General features: G+C 37.8%; 1 long non-coding RNA gene across 1 annotated transcript; it reads left to right on the top strand.

Annotated features, from left to right (window-relative positions):
* The first annotated feature begins 9,293 nt into the window (after positions 1-9,293).
* Positions 9,294-16,430, top strand: LOC146434996 (uncharacterized). Its single transcript, XR_014853571.1, has 4 exons — positions 9,294-9,631; positions 10,767-10,801; positions 11,981-12,095; positions 13,402-16,430. It is a non-coding gene; the product is annotated as an uncharacterized LOC146434996 (long non-coding RNA).
* Positions 16,431-20,400: the final 3,970 nt, after the last annotated feature.

Raw genomic sequence — 20,400 nt, forward strand, 5'->3', positions numbered from 1 at the left:
AGGTTACATTTTTCTATTTGACTGGAAAAGCACCAACCTCACCAATAGCAGTGTTAGTAAATAAGGCACTGAAAACCTTGTGTTACCATGACAGTTCACACTGCTCTACAAAAATCTTTTCAAATTAAAGTGACCAAAAGACATATATAAAAACAAAAGAATCAGGGATTACTTTTATATAATTTTTTCCCTAAATGTTTTAGAAGAACTAAAGCAAGGAAATACTAACTTGCAAATTCAGTTAATTTTTACCTTCTTCCAAAAAATGGATGCTTTTTGCTATTTAGTCATATTTAGCATTTTCCCTTCCCTATATGAGTCTACAAAATACATTACATAATAACTTGATTAATTTTCTTGCACCTACAAAGCTCTCTTTTCTTCTGGGACAAAATTAAAGTTAGTTTTCTCTGATCAAAGGATGTAGCATGGGGTTTTTTCTTGTTGCTTCTTTGGCCACAAGGATGCAAAAAGGCCTGCCCCAAAATTTAGCGTAGATGTGTAGTAATTACACCCACAAGTGAAAAGAAGCTCTTTCAGGGTGGAGCACAACAGCTATTACACAGCAGACAAAACTACACAATAGTTTAGGACCGGAAGTGATGGCATCTCTTGTTAAACTATATTTATGCAGGAAATAACCTTATGTAATTAGCCAACTTGGAACTTGGCCAGGTCACAAGGATTAAGAACTCATGCAAAAATTTCAGCACACTCTTAGTTAATTGTCCATGAACTTAATTTAAAAGCACAGCATATTAGTACTGCATATACAGTGCTGTATGCACCCAAAATAACTGTTGCAAATTATTTTTCCACTGTATACATTTTCAAGTTGCACTTAGGCTATTAATGATGTTGCCTTTAGTGTACTTTTAATAATTTTATCCATAAAACACCATCCAGCTGGCTACCTTTAAAGCTACCTCACGTTTATACATATTGTCTAGCTCATTTTGATATATTAAATCAGAATAATGCAGAACACCAATACTGTGACACAACAAAGATTTTTTTGTTGGTTTGGTGGTTGGGTTTCTGGATTTTTCTTTTTTTTTTTTTTTTTAAGAGATGCATGCAGTTCAAGTTTTATTTAAGATCTCTGATGCCTGCAAAACCTACAGTTTCAAGGCAGAAAATGGCCTTGCTTACCCAATTCAGATTCTTCAGCTTCTAGCTCTTCTCTTAGGCTATCCTTATTGTCTTTACAATGTTGCTAAAGACTTTACAAGTACACTTTTATATTTTAAGACCTTGATGATTCATCCATAAACCAGAAAATATGTAAAACAGAATAAGGATTACTCTAATAAAGCTAAGCTGGAGGATAAATGTTCTGACACTTCAGCAGTTGGGATAACAACTTTCACAACAATACCAGTAATTGAAGGAAATACAGAGGACACAGGTCTAATGTCCAAGAATGTCCTTAGCATTACAGAATCAAACCATTAGTATATTTAATTTCCCCTCCCCAACATCCTAAATGCTGTTCTAAATGAGAGCTATATTGAAAGGTAAAATATACAGAGGCCTTTAAAAGCTACATTCACTTGCTCTTTCTTCATTGCCTTACAAACAGAACCCTTACACTTAAAAACTGCTAATGATTATGTCCTATTTATGGACAAGGATTGATAGGAAGAGCAGAAATCATAAATTTATGATTCTAAAACCTCTGAAGTTCCACCTTTCAAATATTAGAAAAAAACTTTTTAGCAATAGTTTTGTACCAAGATTAGTTGTATATGGTGGTAAAGAAATACACATTCCATAAACTGATAGTTTTCTAGGAATTTATAATAATACAGTTTGTCAGAGAGTTCAGAAGTAATATTCCTGAATGCAAAACTATTGCCATTAAAAAAAAAAAATTATCCTATCTCCAAGTCTTCAGAATCTCTTGCTAATCCATTATATCTTAAGCTGATCACATCTTCTGCATCATCCATTTGATGTCACATCTATTTGCACTATCTTAGAACCCTCAGCACATTACCACCACACATGTCACAACATAACCCAAATAAAGATCAGGCTTCTTTCAGGACTACAGAGTGCTGAACTACAGATCTAGAGATCTATATCAGAACCTGATATGCAACTATCAGAACCTGAATATTTTTTAAAAGTGTTTCTGAAAAGACTGCAACACGTAGCATGAAATTTTATATTGTTTTGTACGTACGTTACGAACATTTCTTTACAGGAAAGCAAGCATGAAAAGGACCTTTTCTGTACTACTGAAAATTCTAAAACCCCTATGCTTATTGTTATATAGGTGGGGATATCTCAGGCAAAAAAACCACAACAAAAACAACCCAAAAAAAACTTAACAAAAAAATCACTAAACCAAACAAACAAACAAAACAAAACCACAAAAAACCTCCAAAATAAACAATTATAAAAACCAAACAAACAAAAAACCAAAAAAAACCAGAAGAAAAAGCTACTTAATGTAACTAGAATAGTAGAAAGCTGGCATAAATGTATTGATAAAGAAGAACTTCCACAGTCTTGGGCTTTCCTGTACCTTTTCCCTTCTTCTCTTCCTTCAGACTATATTAACTTCTTTTGTTGAAAGTTAAAAATGCATAAATTGATTACTATCCACTACAGAGAGCTCTATGACAAAGCCTTGCCCCAGTCACTTGCTGGCATGGTAAAACAACTAATTTGTGGTTCTGTGAAGGCTTGTAAGAATTATCGTAAGTGGGAAAGGTGCATAATGTTTGACCTTTTTATGACTATAGTAGATAGTATTCTCAAATTAAGCACATCATTCCACATTTTATCTTTTAAAAATTTAGTTTTCTGATCACAGTTTGATCACAGAAATCAATAAAGATTGCTTTGAAGCTTCTTGAGTCATTATGTTTTAACATAAACAGAGAAATAAAAAAAAAAGCCCAAATCATTCCTAGTGTCTAGTAATGAATTTCTACATTAACTCATACGCAGCACATATAAATACATCTGCATTTTATGCATCTTATAAAGGATTGCATATGTTCATGAAATGCAAGATTTAAAAATAACCTCGATGCTTTTCCCAGTATTTTTAGCAGGCTATCCTTAATTCAATCTCATTTTCTGTGATACTTTAGCAGTTTAGGAAAGACTTTAAACAGCTATTAAAAAAAAAAAAAAAAAAGAAAAGCAGAAATAGTGGAATACCTCTAGAGTTAATGACAAGACCCTCCATCTTTTCTCTGACTTTACCATATTAATGGCCCTTGGCTCACATTCAGCTGGGGCTTTAATTTCCATCTGCGGAAGACAGTGTACAAATTGGAGCCGAGCTGGGTGTGCACAGTGCTACACCCTTCAGAGGTGAGCAGCAAGCTAGGGAGCGCCTCAGAGCTCCATGGCCGCCGACCTCCAGGCTGGCTCCCAGTTGAGCACTCTCCCCTCGCACTCACGGCTGTGAGGAGCAGGCCTGCTGCCAGCTGGGGAAGCACGGCGGTAGTGTCGCCGTGCGGCGCCAGAAGCGGATCGAGAGCCAGCCCAGCCCTCACCGCGCCTTGGGTCCCCGGCGCCGTTCCGCACGCCCTCGGGCCGCCGTGGCCCGTCTAGGCGGGGTTGGCCTGCACCAGGCCCGTGAGGGAAGTGACGGTGGCTTGCAGTGGTGGCCTGCACTGGGGGCCAGCCGGGAAGGGAGCAGCGATGGCCTGCACTGGTGGCCTGCACTGGTGGTCTGCACTGGGGCCCGGCCTGCACATGAGCAGAAATGGCCTGCTCTGGGGCCCGGCTATGAGGGCAGCCGTGGCCGCACAGCCCAGTTGCACAGCAGGGCAGAGTGGACAGGTGGCCCCAGACTGAGCAGACCCTGCCTTTTGGAGTTTGTGCTCCCACTGCCAGGCTAGCAGCAGAGTGACTGAAGCACTTCAGTCTAAGTCCCATCTTGGTTATTAAACTATATCTCTGCTTAAAGTTGGGTTTTGCTCATACGAGTTTGGCTGGAGGTGACCTCATGCTCAACTGGAGTGGTTTATTGCACAATTAAATTTTCTCGCCTACTTCACTGGCAAGGATTCTTCTTTTTCAAAGGTGAGGCATACAGGTGAGTAGGTATACTTGCTTCTGGAAAGGCTGTGTTTTGTGAAAGCACTATGAAAAAGCTGAAGTAATGGCAAAGAATTATTAAAAAGGCTTGATCTCTACTAGACATAGTATCTGCTGTCAAAAATCAGTGTTGGTAGACAGTTCAACAAGATTGTCCAGCATGGAACATTGTTTAAAAGTAAGAAAAAACTGCCAACAACAGGCAATTTTCCATTGCAGACTAACCTGAAATGGTGTCATTCTGTATACTTCAGTGCACATAAAAGGCAGGGAGGAAATCTGTAAATGCTGATGGATTGCAAGAGAGAAGATCAGGTAAGTCTCAGACAACTTTAAGAGGTAACTTAGTAGTATCATTATAGTTCTTCAGATAAGAGATACAGATGACGTCAAGGAAACTGCTAGCAAAGAATTCCCATAGTTATATTTGAAACCTATCATTAAGCAAGTTCTCAATAATCTGTCTTTTTCTTCATGGGCATTTATTAAGAAAAGGTGTTTACTAAGGGTTCACTGAACTTGTGAACCCATTCTTACCAACCATTAATCTTCTGTCATAGAAAGTATAAAAGTGTATGCTTCTGCTGTTAGACCTTGTGCTATGCACAAGTTTTTACTAATATTTTTCTATTCACTCTACGAAAGAGTTCAGTTAAAAATATGGGGGTTTCTTTTCCCCAGTGTCAAATACATTAGTTCCATTCTCTGAGCCATCCTAACTTCCACCGATTTATCTCAAGTCAAATGAATTGACAAAAATAATCTGAGTTTTGATTTCTTTGCCTGACTTGTGCTGAATAATATTGATTTTATTGACCTATACAAGGTCCTTTCATAAAAGTGTGAGTTCTGTAAGCACACCAAAGGTATTTACTATTAGCTATTAAGTTAATAGTTCTTGCAGTTGTCTGGGACTTACCTCAGTCTCCTCTCTTGCAGTCATCAGCATCTATAGATTTCTTGAGTGTCTTCTATGTGCACTGAAGCATATGGAACCAAAATAAGTTGCAAGGGGGGTGCACCGGCTCCTTGGCCTAGCCAGCCTAAACTTCATACACTATTTGAGGAAGTTGAGAAATAAGTTAAGAAATTTTTGTTCTAAAGTCCAAACATTAGTTGTATTTCAACTTAGTTGAAAGCCCAGCACAACTGGTGCACTAACAGCTTAGGTCTTGAAAGTCTGGCTTGATGCAGTCAGCCCTGGAAATTAAATCTTCCACAGCTGCCCGTATGTTCTTAATTTGAGTGGACATGACTTGATGCTCATGAGATCCTTTTATCTGATCTTTTTGAACTGCCATCACATTCTGTAGCTTCATTTGTATGGAATCGTAGAATAGTTTGAGTGAAAGATCGTCTCATTCCTGTGAATATAAAGATGTATGCAGAATAGTACACGCAGACACTCAAAATTCCAAATATCCCTCTTTTGTGAATGTTTGACAATCCACAATAGAGGACAGTACTGGGGTTGCTTATATATACAAGACCTTCATCACAAAAGACAACTGCATATTGATTATATGTCTAATAACACTCTAGGGCAGTAGAGGTTTGGATGGCCAAGAAAGACGTGTTTGGATTCCTAAATTCTGGGTGGCAGCTATAAAACAAGAAAGAAAGAGCAGACTTTTTGAGGGGAGCAGTAAAAATTGACAACTTTGATTTGTGTTCTATTGGTTTAAATTTTTTGGAAAAGTGAACAGATAAAAATCTAAGATTCAGCTTTCTGACACGGACTACAAAATTGACAGCTAATTAAATGTCAGTCATCCACGGAGCTGAGCAGGCCTGAGGACTGAAAATTAACATATATTATAGAAATAATCCTGTAGTATTTTATTGGCATTATATTTTACTATTATAACAAAAAATATTGTCAAGACTGCACAGACAAGCTCTCTGAGCTAAGAACAAACAGAAGTAAAGCTACATGTGTGACATCAATTTGGCCTCTTTGTTCTCATGAGCTTATTATTCTAGTGGGGTTTGGTGGGGTATTAGGCCAAAAGACAAAGGAGACAGTTGTCTATTCAGTTCTTGAGACAGTTGCTGCAGAAACTGGACCACAGAATGAATGAAATACAGAGTTGTTGGTCTTTAAGTTAAGGAAAATAACCACAAAGGAGAGCAGGCTTTCTGTCTCAACCTTTGATGTGAAATGTTTTTTATTGAACAGAATTTTCTATCTCAGCCTCTGACATGAGATGTTTTTCTTAAACTGAATGGTCAGTAATTAATCTTTATTACCTAAATATAAAATTTCACCACCTGTTTTCTAAAAGTATGTGGTATTCACCAACTTCAATTCACAGAAATTTAGATCTGTTTTTTGAGGTCTTCAGCAAACACAGCTGCTTGGCCTGAGCATCCAAACTAGTCAAGCAAAGTTCACAAATACTTATTTGAATGTGCCGCATGTGAAAACTGATAAAATTATTCATAATACATATACACTAGCATGCCAAATCAGGACTACTCATTGCAGAATCAACTGTCATATAAACATGGTCTCATACATAGCCTATTGACCATATATAAAGAATATGCTTTAAATTCACGTTTGCTCTTGTTCCAGATTAATTTTCACGTGTAAAAAAAATCGTAACTTATTGTTTCTGAATTGATAAATTCTTCACGTGCCTTAATAGTGTGTATGTTACTACCATACAAGAAATAGAAGCTTGATGTCCTTCTTCATTTTGCACATACAAGCAACTATGATATTCTGGCTTTGTATTTTGACTTCAGTTGCTTTCAAACAGAGCAATTGATTTACAGTCAATGCAATAATAAACACATGAAGATTTATTTAAAATATCTCCTTGTAATCTGATCTGTATTGCCATTGCTACAATTTCACAGCAGCAATTTGAGACCCATGACTGGAGCAGTGTTTCATTAGAGATGCCTGCTCTCAGAGTCCTGGCATTTTTGACAGAATGATTTTACTTATGCATCTCAAACCAAAGGTGATTTTCATTACTGCTGCTTTGTAAGCATAGCAAATCAAATCAAAAATATTTTCTCTAAGTCCTCATTCTGGGAAAAGGTGGTGAATGTGTTTCATTTTGTTGCTAATTTCAGGAGTCTTTTTTGTCTCCATAAATTAAACACATGGCCTTCTATAAGCTTAGTTCTCATTTCAAAATCCAACTGATTCAAGGGAATTGAATTAAAAAATATATAATTTAGTCTTAAAACCTATGTAATAACCCATGCATTGATTTTGTGTACTATCTCCCATTAACTTTCTGTTAACTATGAAAAAGCTGTAATATGACTTTCTGGAGAGGGAAAAGGAACTAGGCTTTGCTAAGTCCCATTAGCGATAGAGTTATTTTGACTTGTCTTTATTAATGTCATTAAAAGAAACTTGAGTATTTATGCTTGCACAAAATGCAAGTTTTCAATGAAAAGAACAATCAAGAAGGCATTATTTCCATGGGTTTTTGTCCTTTGATTCCTCTTTTATCACAGTAGTCCTGCTTATCCCATGATCCCTTTGGTATACTTTCTAGGACAGGAGACAACATGTGTTATGCTAATATAAATCCATGAGAGCTGGCTGGCCAGGAGGTTTGTTCCAACCAAAATATACAGCATATGCATCCTACATTATTTTCTTCTCTCAAAGTAATGATTCTTACTACTCTCCTTCATGACTGGAAAGCTCAGGTGGTTCCAGCCACCGAACAAGACCTCCAATAAGTTTTCTCACTGTCTGCTTTTACTGCTCACTCAGGATCTTTAGTTAGCATCTCTGTTGCAACAAGCAACTTCTCTTTCTGTTCAGGCTCAGCTACAGTAATCTCCACACCTATACACCCTGGATTTATCACTCAAATTTCTACTGTTATTTTGTCATTCACTTCTGCACAGTCGCTGATTTTCAGAAAGCTTCCAGGAACACAGATTTCTATCCATCTTTCAAGAAGGATTGAAAGTGGTCAAGACAATAAGCAGTGGGACTGGCAGGGCATTTGTATGAGCCTCATTTCTTTGGGAAAGCACATTGAATTACATCTCTCAGCCATGCTGGTGCAAGCGTTGTCACCTCTGCAGGGGTCAGTGTCTCCAGGTACGGGGTAAGCAGTGATAAATCAGTTGCCTCCATCATTGTCTGGCTGTCAGACCTGAGCGCATCCACTCCTGGGATTTTACAAGAAGTCTCTAACAAAACAAGGGAATTTTTGTATGCTAAATGTTAACGTTAGACAAGTAAGTGTGAAAGAAAAAATAATCAGTGAACGGCTTACTTAATTGTTCCTGTCCTTTACAAGTCAAATAAAAAGGTGACTACCATGAATGGCTGAGGTTGAAAGTAAACCTTACTGGAAAGGCTTACTTTCCAGTAAGGCAGCAGGAGGCACATGTGTGCAAGGAGAAAGGAAAAAGGCAGGCAAAAACACACAGGTATTTTTGAGAACTGTGAGTTTCTGATATCTGCAAGGGATCTTTCCCAATACAGAGGCATGTTGTGGGTGGAAAAATTACTTTGGGCTACGAAAAGGAATATCTTGCCAGAATTTGTTTAAAATAATTTTTTGTAAGATTTACTCTGATCTTCACTTGAAGTTAATTTCCTTGGCAGGAGCAGAAGCTCATCAAGCTGTACTTTAATACAGTGCACTCAAAACTGACAGGCTGGCTCAGTAATTGAAACTACGCAGGGAAATGGACTTTATGCAAGACTTTGGTGTAAAACTCTTTTAGCAATCATGTAGACAAAGGAAACAATTGCCACACATGGTAGATAGTTTTGGAAAGGTTTAATTTTAAGTAGGTAATTGGTAAGAAGACAGGCTGCTGACTCCTGGCATTTGCATGTTTCCCACCAGCATGGGACTGGCTGATTTGCTGGGTCCTTAATGGATGCATACAGACAACTGCACACTCCTACAAGAATGTGTATATATTGCTATTCTTTTATTGCAGATCATTGAAGAATATGCTGAGATAAATATAATTTTTGATACAATATTTTTGGTACAAAAGGGATGAAATTTCCTCAAAATAATATTTTTCCAATTTTTTGTGTTATTCCTATGCTTTCTTCATTAGCTTTGTTTCCATATGATAAAGACACAAGTTTCTCATGTTTATTCTCTTTACTTCAACAATTCTGATGGTTTCTCCTGAGTCTTGGTTTGTTGTCTGTAACAGGATACTTCTTTTCCTCATTATGAAGTACCAGTGAAAAGAAGCATTTATTTGGCAAGAGGAGGCAAAAAGAAAAGTAAATAGTTGCTTGAGTATAGTGTTAAACAAGCTACTGTACTTGTACCCTAGTATTTGGAGGACTCCCAAATCCATCAATATCCATATACAACATATAGGAAGCAAAGACCACAGAAAACAGTTTTACTAACATCCAAAAGAGATGTGCAACAGAAGTTGGATGGAATAAGCAGACTGTGATTAAGTGTGTTACTGTACTAGTGGTTGTTTTTTCCCCTTGTCATAATGTCACTTTTTCTACAGGCAATGGACTTAGCTCACAGTGCAGGATGTTTTTCCAAATGCTACATCAACAATACTGCCATGTCTTAGCAAATGAATGAAGGTGAGCACAGAAAGCCCCACTGATGATTTTAGGGATCATTGCCACCAATATCTCAGGCCAGGATAATAACCATCCATCTGACGAAAAGACACTGCAAAAAGCACCAAACTTATTAGTAAACAAATCTTTGGAGAGGTAGAATTTAACCTTTATTTTAGCCTGAGGCCAAACCCAGAAATTTAGATTTTTATGAAGCACTCAGTATTATGCCATTTAAATGGGGCTCTGTGCCCAAAGCTTTGAACATCAATTTTATCCAGACTTTAAAAATACTGTGTGAATCATCAGATGGCTCCAGGCTTTTAAAAGTCTAGAACTGTTGTCTGAATGAGCTCTGACAGAAAATCTGAGAAGGTGTAATATGCAGACTCAGTTCTATTCTGGTCACCTGTGGTTTCCTTCCTTCCTTCCTTCCTTCCTTCCTTCCTTCCTTCCTTCCTTCCTTCCTTCCTTCCTTCCTTCCTTCCTTCCTTCCTTCCTTCCTTCCTTCCTTGTCAGTAACTATTTGGATTCAAGAACATAATCAATGTTCATTGCAAATATTTATTTTGGCTAATTGTTTGAATGACTATCATAAAATAAACATTACACATAACTGGGTATGTTAGAACTGGCAATGAGGAATGCAGACTGGTGATTTTGAAGGAGTAAACTGTATTTGTTTTCACCTCTCACTTGCAACTCATAGAGCTTGGTGACGGAACTAAAATTGTGTGTTTGCTTTTCTCTGCATTATCTCTTGATGTGAAACTGCTTTACTAAGCCATGCTTTACTAAGCCAAACAAAAGAACCTATGGTTTTGATATGTAAGATACAAAGTTATTTAACTAATACCATGAATGCACCTTAAATGATGAGAAATTATGAGTATTTCTTACTATGTTTGTTCTTTATCTTATTAAGTCACAATAATGCAGAGGCTATATGATACTTTCCAAACAAAACACATTCTGTGTTTTCACAGTGTAATCACAGGAATCACAGGTGTAATCAAAGTGTAATCACAGGAATCTAAATATATTAGCATAAGAATATTTTAATTCTGCACAATAAGTAGAAGCAGGATGAGTTATGTTGTAAAAATTTTTAGAGATAAGCTTTCTTTTTGTCAGACTTTTTTTTTTTCCTCACCAGAGCTAGATTCAGATTCTGGGGTTTTAACTTCACAGGTAAGCAATAATCCATAATACAATCCACTTTTCCTCAAATGTAAATATTTTTCTTACTGTGTCTACATTATCTAAATTCCAGACAATACTACTTCTTCAGCAATATGCAAAGTTCTTGTTATAGACTGAGATAAGAAGACAGATATCTTGAAGAAGAAGCAGGAGGCAGTTAAAAAATCCATGACTGATTTCAAAGCTGACCGGTTATTAATTGATTGACATTCAGAAGGCATAAAGTGACATCAACCTTTATGATTGTAACTGAATAGAAATCTCTGATATTTTACTAAAAGAATCTTTAACATTGGTAATGACATATGAGCAAGGCAAATCTGGTGGTTTTGCATCCATTTATATGGATGCAAGCCTTATTTGCAAGGGATACAAAGAAAAGTAGTAAATTTATTAGAAGATGCAGTTGCGATGGATATTTTCAAAACTTAAACAGGTTAACTTATCCCCAGTATATACTCTCAGTTGTTTCAGTGATGCAATAAGTGATCTTGTCCTTCTCATAGAACTACCAAAAGTATGCACAAATTACATTAATAAAGCAGTGTAATTGCTTGCAACAAAGCAATTTCTCAAAGGGTCTTTAAAAGTAGTTTGAGAGTATTAAGATTGGGGTGATACAGTTTGTCTTGCAGTGTCATCTTCCCCTCTTTGTACATTACTGGGAAACAGTCTATCAGTAATAACTCAGTTATAAAATTGCTTCAATGTGTAGCTTTCCAAAGAAAGATCTACTCGTGAACAGTTTTCCTCACAAGAGAGTGGAGAAATAGTGTCATGGGATACATCAAAATCAGTTGTTACTGTAGAACAAGGTTTCTGATTCTGATTTTACCAGTCAGTATTAGTGTGTCCGCTGGTGCTAATAAACAGCTACAACAAAAGGAAAAGACACCACGCTGCATTAGTAAGGAAAATGGGTACTGAGATAGAAAAAGGGATAAACCCAACACGCTGTTATGTGATTACACAATTGAGGAATTGAGCCTGGAGTATGTTTTCAAAACCTTTTCCTACCTACGTATGTGTATTTTAAAGTAAATGAAATATTGTGAAAGTCTTTTTTTTCCTGTTTTGTTAGTGTACTATTGCTTTCTTTAGTTTTTGTACATGAAATTTTGGCAATGTATAGTTTCAGTTGTTAACTGATAAATGCCACCCCCACAGGATTGTTTCCAGTCCCATCTGCCGCTCTGAAACCCACCATTTCCATCGAGTTCTGGAGTTTGCTCTGTATTTGGTTCTGGCTAAATTTTTCTTATTTTTGTGCTTGAAAAATCAGGTGAAGGCTAAATTCATTTTATTCACCCAGAATTTTCACTATTTCTATTACAGCAGTAGATATTTTACAGATATTTAGCAGTTTTCATCCTGAAGAGTCGAAATGTTTTAGATCTGCGACATGCGGGCCTGGGCCCTCGGGGGTGGGCGCCACCTGGTGGATTGCCGGGGTACAGCCACGATTTGCCTCCCAGCGTAACCCGAGTCTAGCACTGTATCACAGAATCACACAATATTGAGTTGGAAGCGACCCACAAGGATCATCGAGTCCTTATGCACTTGCATCTTAACAATATTTACATTTACATATTTACAATATGTACATAGGGATTAGAATTCAACCTTTAAATACATGATGGCCTTTTGCTGAACCCACTGTCCATCCAATGGAGAAATATGCTCTCATTGTCTCCTGTGTTGTTTCCACACTATTTTGCCTGATATTGGGGTTAAGACCATCTTTGATTTTCCTTATATATTAGAACAGCAGTTATTTAAAAATTATCCAATGGGTCGTTACACTTTATCTGTGCTTTATGCTACATATAACATGAAAGTCAGTATCATGAAGGCTGTGGCTAAAACATGATGGATCACCTAGGAAGTGTCAATAACGCAAGAGAAATATGTTCAACAGAAAACTATAAGTCTTAGGGGAGAATATATTATAGATCAGCAAAAGAAAAATTTTTTGATCTGGATTTTGGATGAGGCTTTTATTTACACTCATTAACATACCAAATAGACCGTTAATTTTAAAATAATGTCTTGGATGTGAAAATATATATGTAAAAGTTATCTTTTCATTCAGAAGAATAATTTGTTTCTGTGAAAAAAATTAAATTTTTATGTGCGAATATGTCTGATTATTAGTGGTAAAGGCAATAATGTTTTAAGAGAGATTATTGTATTTCCTGGTTTCATGAACACTGAATTATTTTTAACCTTTTTCTGCATAACAATTTCCAGTGACAGGACTTACCCTTCTTAATTTTTCATATACACAGCCTAGCCAATAGTGTAATGTAAGGACATTTCATAAAAGATAAGCAGAGTTTTCCCAGAAGGAGACTGAATTTGATTTTTACCTCTCCTAGGCAAGGGTCAGTTGACCACGAAGAGATGCAGTTCTTATATTACATAGCTAACTCCTCCTACAGATCCAACTATTTAAGAATGATCTGGCAATCCTGTGTTTAGCCTAGATGATCTGTTTTCTGAGTTTCTGACTCTGAGTATTTGCATTTGTTTTCTTCATTTACTTCTTCTATTCCAGCATCAATGGCTATTATACTTTCAATTCCCAGGCCGGGGGTACTGATTGGCAGCAGCTCAGCAGCAGACAGACGATCATGAAAAGAGATGGTGCTGCCAAGCTTAGCATTGGTGTGGCCTCACCGTGAGCCCCGTGTGCAGTACTGGGCTTTAGCATTGGAGAATGACATGAAGGTCCTCAGATGCCACTGGAGGAGGCAGCCAAGCTGGTGAGGGGCTGGAAGGCACGTCCTGGGAAGAGCAGCTGAGGGCTCTGGGCCTGTTGGTTTGGAGAGAAGCCATCTGAGGAGCAACCTCTGGGCTTTTTACTCCAGTTGCTGAGGAGTGGATATGGAGAGGCAGATGCTGTACTCTTCTCCCTGAGATCCAGGGACAGAAAGCATGGGAATGGCTCAAAGCTGCACCAGGAGAGATTCAGTCTAGACATTAGGGAACATCTCTTTAACAGGAGCATGGTCAAACGCTGGAACAGGTCTCCTAGAGAGGGAGTTGATGTCCCAAATACTGAATAGACATTTGGACAATGACCTTAATAACAAATTTCAACTTTTGGTCAGCCCTTGAGAAGTCAGGTAGTTTTACTAGATGGTTGCTATAGGTTTCTTCCAACTGAAATAGTCCATTCTATTTGAAACCTTTTGGCTGAGTAAATTGTACAATATCCTTGTTTTAAAGTGTCCGTTCATTCTTCTTCTTTTTCATAAATAAATCAGATATCTATTAATTAGAACTAAGATTTGGAGCATTTATACCAAAGCATTAGGACTATGTACACTTAAATAAAGGAAACGAAATTGTTTTCTAGTTTTGCCCGGGTCTCACAGGAAATGAGAAATGCAGTATACATTATACAAACAACCTGATGTAGACTTCTCAGTATTTGCAAGTTTAAAAGAATTACTGTAGTTAGTCCAGAAGTGTGGCACCATCTCAAGGTAATCAGTGAGTAAAAACAAGGCTACATTTGCAATCCAGTGAAAATAGATATCCCAAAATTGTTCCCAAAGAAAAACCGTATGTTTTCAATAAATTATAAAGCCTACTTTTTAATATATGTCAGTGGTGTCCAAGCCCAAGTTCCTATAACAAACTTGGGAATACAGTGCTGGTGCAGCCAGTATCTTCATATAATTTTTTTTTTTTGCTTCTTTTAACACTTTGCATTACAAAGATTTATGAGTATGCTAACCATTATGGTTTGTGAGAAGATCCATAAGCCCCATAGCCTATCAGGGCTGCTGCTTGATAACCAGTCTAGAGATCTAAGAAAGAATGTCACAGGCTGTCTTACAGAGGATGTCAGTAATATTTGTAAGTATAAGTTTAATACCAGTCAGTTACATGTACAAAGCTTGTTTACTTGAGTGAACCATTTCCAACATATCAGTAATCACACCACTAGCAGATACTAGATGCAGTAGTAGTTTTCACTAGAATCTCAAGAGCGTGGTAAGATGCCAGTGTCTGCACAGGTGTCCTGTTTTAAGCTGGGACAGGGTTCATTTTCTTCTCAGTAGCTATTCCAGTGCTCTGTTTTGTATTCAGTATGAGCAACGTTGATGCTTTTGGTTGTTGCTCAGCAGTGCTCATCCTAAGTCAAGGACCTTTCAGTTTCCCATGCTCTGTCATCAAGGAGGTGCACAAGAAGCTGGGGAGAAGCACATTCAGGACAGCTGATCTGAACTGGCCAAAGGGACACTCCATACCATAGAGTGTCACAGGACACAATATGACATGTTAATATGTATTAACTAGAGTCTCTGTAAATGCTTATAACTAAAAATAAATTTACGGATTCTAAGCATGAACTCCTATAAAAGTACTCCCGTGATGAAGGGGCAACTTCCTAGAAAAAAAATGATGTTATATCCTTTCCCTACTAGCCAGCTGAGGCAAGCCAAATGCTAATCGTCAGTTCTTTTCCAACAGTTTTCTGTGTCTGAATTTCAAACCCGTTTGTATGCTGGTCATTTTTAGGAGCAGTAAATTCTTCTCTGTTGCCAAGAAAACCTTATTTTGCAGTGATTTGTTTAGTTTCTTGCATTGCACATGCCTCCTGTATGTAAAAGAAGTTAGAAATACTGCAAACGTTGTCTCTGGAGATCATGATCTCTGACCTTTATCTGAATTTATCAACAGCTTAAATTCCACATTTTGTTCAGCATAGGATTCACACAAAAGTCTTCTAAATAGGCTCCACCAGCTGCTATTCAGAGCTGCTTCCATTGTAAAAGCCTTTTCTCCCACATTTCATTGTTTTAGAAGCAAAATGTTACTGGTTGTATTTTTAATTTTTTTTATTCTTTACAGCTTTGAGAATGAATGAGAAGTGAACATGCTAATAGCCTGCCATGCATTTTCTTTCTATGACTTTGCTAAACAGATAAATCATCAGTCAAAATGCTAAAGGTTTTTATGTTAACAATAATTTGAATAGTGGTTTGAAAAATGCAGTTGTTTCTCTAATGTTCTAGTTCCCAATCTACTCAACAAACATATACAAAGAAAGCAGATGCTTCTAGTTGTGATAATTTCTTGTTTTGACAGCTTGTGACCAAACCCTCCTTTGGCTACTTTTGGAAGCAATAGGTTTGTTAGTAGGCTCAGGCTCTAATAATGAAAAGGTTAAGAAGTGATACCTTACTAAAAATTTTATTTAAAATGTAAGATCTAATTTTTCGTATTCTATCTTATGAATGTGATGTTACATATTTGTTCTTTAGGCTGTACAGTTTGGATAAAACCAATTTATTATTTACAGAAGTCAAAAAATGTACAAATGTACAAAGCATCTAAATGAAAGCCTTTTATATTTTATTCGATATTTAAAAAGAGGAGAAGGAGGAGATTAAAAAAAGAAACCAAACAAACCAGAAACAAACTACTTGAAGCTGTGGAAGACAAAGCCATTCTAGTTTCCCTAAAACAACCCACCCAAAGTTATAAAGTTAACATGCACGTGAAACAGCAGAAGCCTGCATTTAATTATTCCGAAATCTTAAATGCTGATTTCCAGTAGGAAGAACAGAGCCCTCTGAGTCACTGGGGTATGATCTCTAAATGGAACACAACAAAAGCAACAGGCCCTGTATTCTGTAAGGACTGTGTATTTCTCCTAAGGCTCTGACCAAAAAACCCCAAGCAAATGGTATCTGCAGGGTGGGAACATGCTACCTCACTCACAACTCACAATCCCATCCTGGGTAACCCTCCCATCCTTTTCCCCTATGCACAACTTCTCAGGCACTGAGTCAAGGCTTTTAGAACCTTTCTGGATCACACACCCATTCTGGCATGCAGCAGAGGACAAAAAGAGACCTTTGAGACTGCAGATAAAAAGAAACAAGTGAAGGTTAGTAACAGCTGTCGATTCCTTTATGCATCTTGAGAAGGGCTAGATGTACTCCAATAGCAGGAGCACAAAGTAACACATTAAAAATCCCCCTTTTCCAAATCAAGGTAATATGATCAAAAATTAATCCCTTTTTTTGCAGGGCACTGCACATGAGACACCCAATGGGTTTGGGCACAAAATTAGAAAGGAAATAATCTAATAGATTTGTTTCAGACTTGCCAAATTTCACACAAGCTTACCTTAAGTGAAAAAGTGAAAAAGGCATATATCACTAACCATAGATTCAGGTTTCAGATTCAGTCCTTTTAGGCAGGAAGATTCAGATTTATTTAGGGGTATGCACATAGCATAGCATAGTAATAAAGTAGAGCGATCTTCCCAGTAGAACTATCAAACTCACTCTGCAAGAAAGGAATAAGTCAGTAATTGACAAAGATTTAGTTTGACGCATTTCCTACTGACAGAACATTCAAGGAATGTGAATAAACAAGTCTGCCTAAACAGACTTGGTAAGAAGGTAAGAAAATGATCATCCAAGCTACTACTTTCCTACAGTGTTTATGTTTTGGGTAAACCTTGGCTGGCTGCCGGACACCCACTAAGCCACCCTCCCACTCCACCTCTTCAGGAGCTCAAGGGGAGAAAAAAGTGAAAAAAATTGTGTGGCTTGAGATAAAGACAGATCACTTCTTAATTACTGTTAGGCATAAAATAGAACTGACTGCGGGAAGATTAATTTAATTCATTTGCCAATTTAAAATTGAGCAGGATGGTGAGAAACAAAACCAAAATGAGAATCAATCTCCATCCACTTCTCCTTCTTCCCAGGCTGAACTTTATTGATGTGTTCCGACTCTTCTACCTCCTCTCCCATGAGCAACACTGTGGGGATGGGGAATGGGTATTGCATTATTTTGCAATATAGCATTCCTTTTACCAAGACCATTTTGATCACAAATCCAAAACATAGGACCATACAAGCTACTATGAAGAAAATTATCTCAGTGAACACCAGGACACACTTCTCTACCGTACCTTCCTCTTCATGCTGTTTCCCTTCTCCAGCATTGGATCCCTCCCCTCCCACAGGGTAGAGTCCCTCACGAACTGCTCCAGCATAGGTCCTTCCCGTGGGCTGCAGTTATTCAAGAACTGTTCCAGCGTGGGCCCTTTCCACGGGGTACAGTTCTTCAGGAAGAGACTGTTCCAGTGTGGGTCCCTCCCAGGCCACAGATCCTGCTAGAAAAGCAGCTCCTGTCACCTCTCGCTGGACCACAGTTTCTGCCAGCAGACTGTTCTGGTGTGGAGTCCGCCATAGGCCACAGGGCCTCAAACACACATCACTATCATCTTCCTCATGGGCTGCAGGGGAATCTCTGCTCTGGTGCCTGGAGCATCTCCTCTCCCTCCTTCACTCACTTTGGTTGTCTGGAGGGTTATTTCACATTTTTCTCACTCCACTTTCACCCAGCTGCTCCACAGTGTTTATACACTTCCTTACATGTTATCACAGAGGCACCACCAATATCACTGGTGGGCTCAGCTACGGTCAGTGGTGAGTCTGTCTTGGAGATGACTGGGACTGGCTCTGTCAGACATGGGGGAAACTCCTGATGTTTTCTCACAGAAGCCACCCCTGCAGGCTCCCCACTACCAAATCCTTGCCAGGTAAACCAAATACAAGTGAACAGAAAATGTCTAGTGAGAGTATGGGAATAACACAAGATACGATGAAGGCAGGTTCTCTGGCTTACTTTAGAATCCAGCATACAGAGGAGGCGCTGCTCAACCCTTCTTCTGGGAAGCAGTATGAATTTCATTCCAGACTAAATCCTTAGGAATCTGTATTTCTTCTTGTTCAATAGTGATCAAAACCCCAAGTACAGTGTTACAAATGCTTAGAAAGGGAATACAGTACAAAAGTGAAACCACTACTATACAACTATCAATCCATGGTGCGCCTACACCCTGAATAATCAGTTCAGTTACAGCTCCTTCTGACAGAAATTGGATAGTAGGACCAAAAAAATAAAATAAAGGATGTTCAAAGTTACAGAACTCGTGGACTGGAAAATGGACTAGAATCCTGTAATTCAGAAAAGGCAAAACTCAAAGTCAAGATGATAGGTATCTATAAAGTCAGAACAAGATAATCCTTTTTTGCACATCACAAAGTTAATTCTGGAGTTAGTACTACAGGGTGTGTCTGTCAGGATAAAATAACCAGTCATCATAAAGATGTGTGTCAGTACCTGTTTTCAATCTAAAGCTCTGAAATGCAAGTCTAGTCTTTGGTGTTCCATTCCACTAACTCTGAGCATGTCCAGTATCCTGGTCTCCGTAATGGTGACAGCACCTATCATCACATCAGTAAAAAACATAACAAAAGTGCCTCTGTTGTTCAACATCCTATGAAGTCGAAGAGCATTTTCACTTCTTGATCTGTTTCCAACATTGGCTGTGTTGTCTTCTTGTTATTGCCAGTCCTCTCTGTGTGAGGCAAAGGTGAAGATATGCTGTCTCAGCCCCACGAGAACCTGCCTGATAAAAACCTCCAAGAATACCTTATGCCAAATGCAGAAGTGTGACCTTATCTCCTTTCTTCCCCCTTCCCATCTCTGCTGACTTGTGGTTCCCTATCCTTTGTCGAATCAAAATCCTTTTCTTTTCTGCTTCAATTTCTTTATCTCAAGCTGGTTTAAAATGGGCACAGTGGAGCATATAGGGCCTTTGTAGTGTAAATCACTTCTCAGGAAAACTCTAACTTGGCCTTTGTTATATTTATGTACACACCCCTTTGTTTTAAATGAGTGATTATATATTTTTTTTAAAGGACCGCATTTGTACTGTAAAGAAAAGAAAAATCAGGCAGACAGGGAGTAGCTGAGCAGCTTTTCCACAGGTGAAATATACTTGTAGTACATACAACAGCAGAAACAAGGTCTATATTCCTTATCCTACACATGATTTATTAAGTCAAATCTACTCAAAATTTATTTTCTCATTTGCATAAGGCACAAGAGGAAGAGATTTACTCTGATCCTACTGAATGCACAGTTGTTCATTTTCACTTTCCCCTAGTTGAACCTTAAGAAAGGGATATTAACCTATTCACTCATAAAGCAAGAGCAAGAGAGAGGTATAGTTTCACGAACAGTTGCAAATGTTTTCTGGTTTTAGTTATGCTTTAATCACAGTCATTTGTTCCCACCCATAAAAGCGTTTGACATAATAAAAATAAATAAATAATTAAATAAGTCCAAGTAGTTATTTTGAGACACCTCCACTGCCTTTCTTTCTATTACAAGAAAAGCAGAATGAACTAATTGTATGAACATGTTACTAATTATTCCTAATGTTTTGCTCCTCCCACTTCCTCCTCTGCTTTAACACTGAACTAGTCACAATACGACAATAACAACAATTATGTTGTGTCTGGATTCCAGTCCATTCTCATCAACATGAAAGTAAAACATATTGCATTCCCCACTTTACTTACATACTATCCTCAGTAGCAGAGCTCAGGTAGATTTGAGTAAAATCTTACATTGCTATTGCTCTTGTTCAAAGAATTTTTTAGCCCGTAGGTTTCTGTATATATATATATATGTGTGTGTGTGTGTGTGTGTGTTTGTGTGCGTGTTGGTTTTGTGCAACTAAAAGATTCTTATAATTG

The sequence above is a fragment of the Lichenostomus cassidix genome, chromosome 7 (genome assembly GCF_008360975.1).
Source record: "Lichenostomus cassidix isolate B80296 chromosome 7, HeHo_3.0, whole genome shotgun sequence".
Classification (NCBI taxonomy): Eukaryota; Metazoa; Chordata; class Aves; order Passeriformes; family Meliphagidae; genus Lichenostomus; species Lichenostomus cassidix.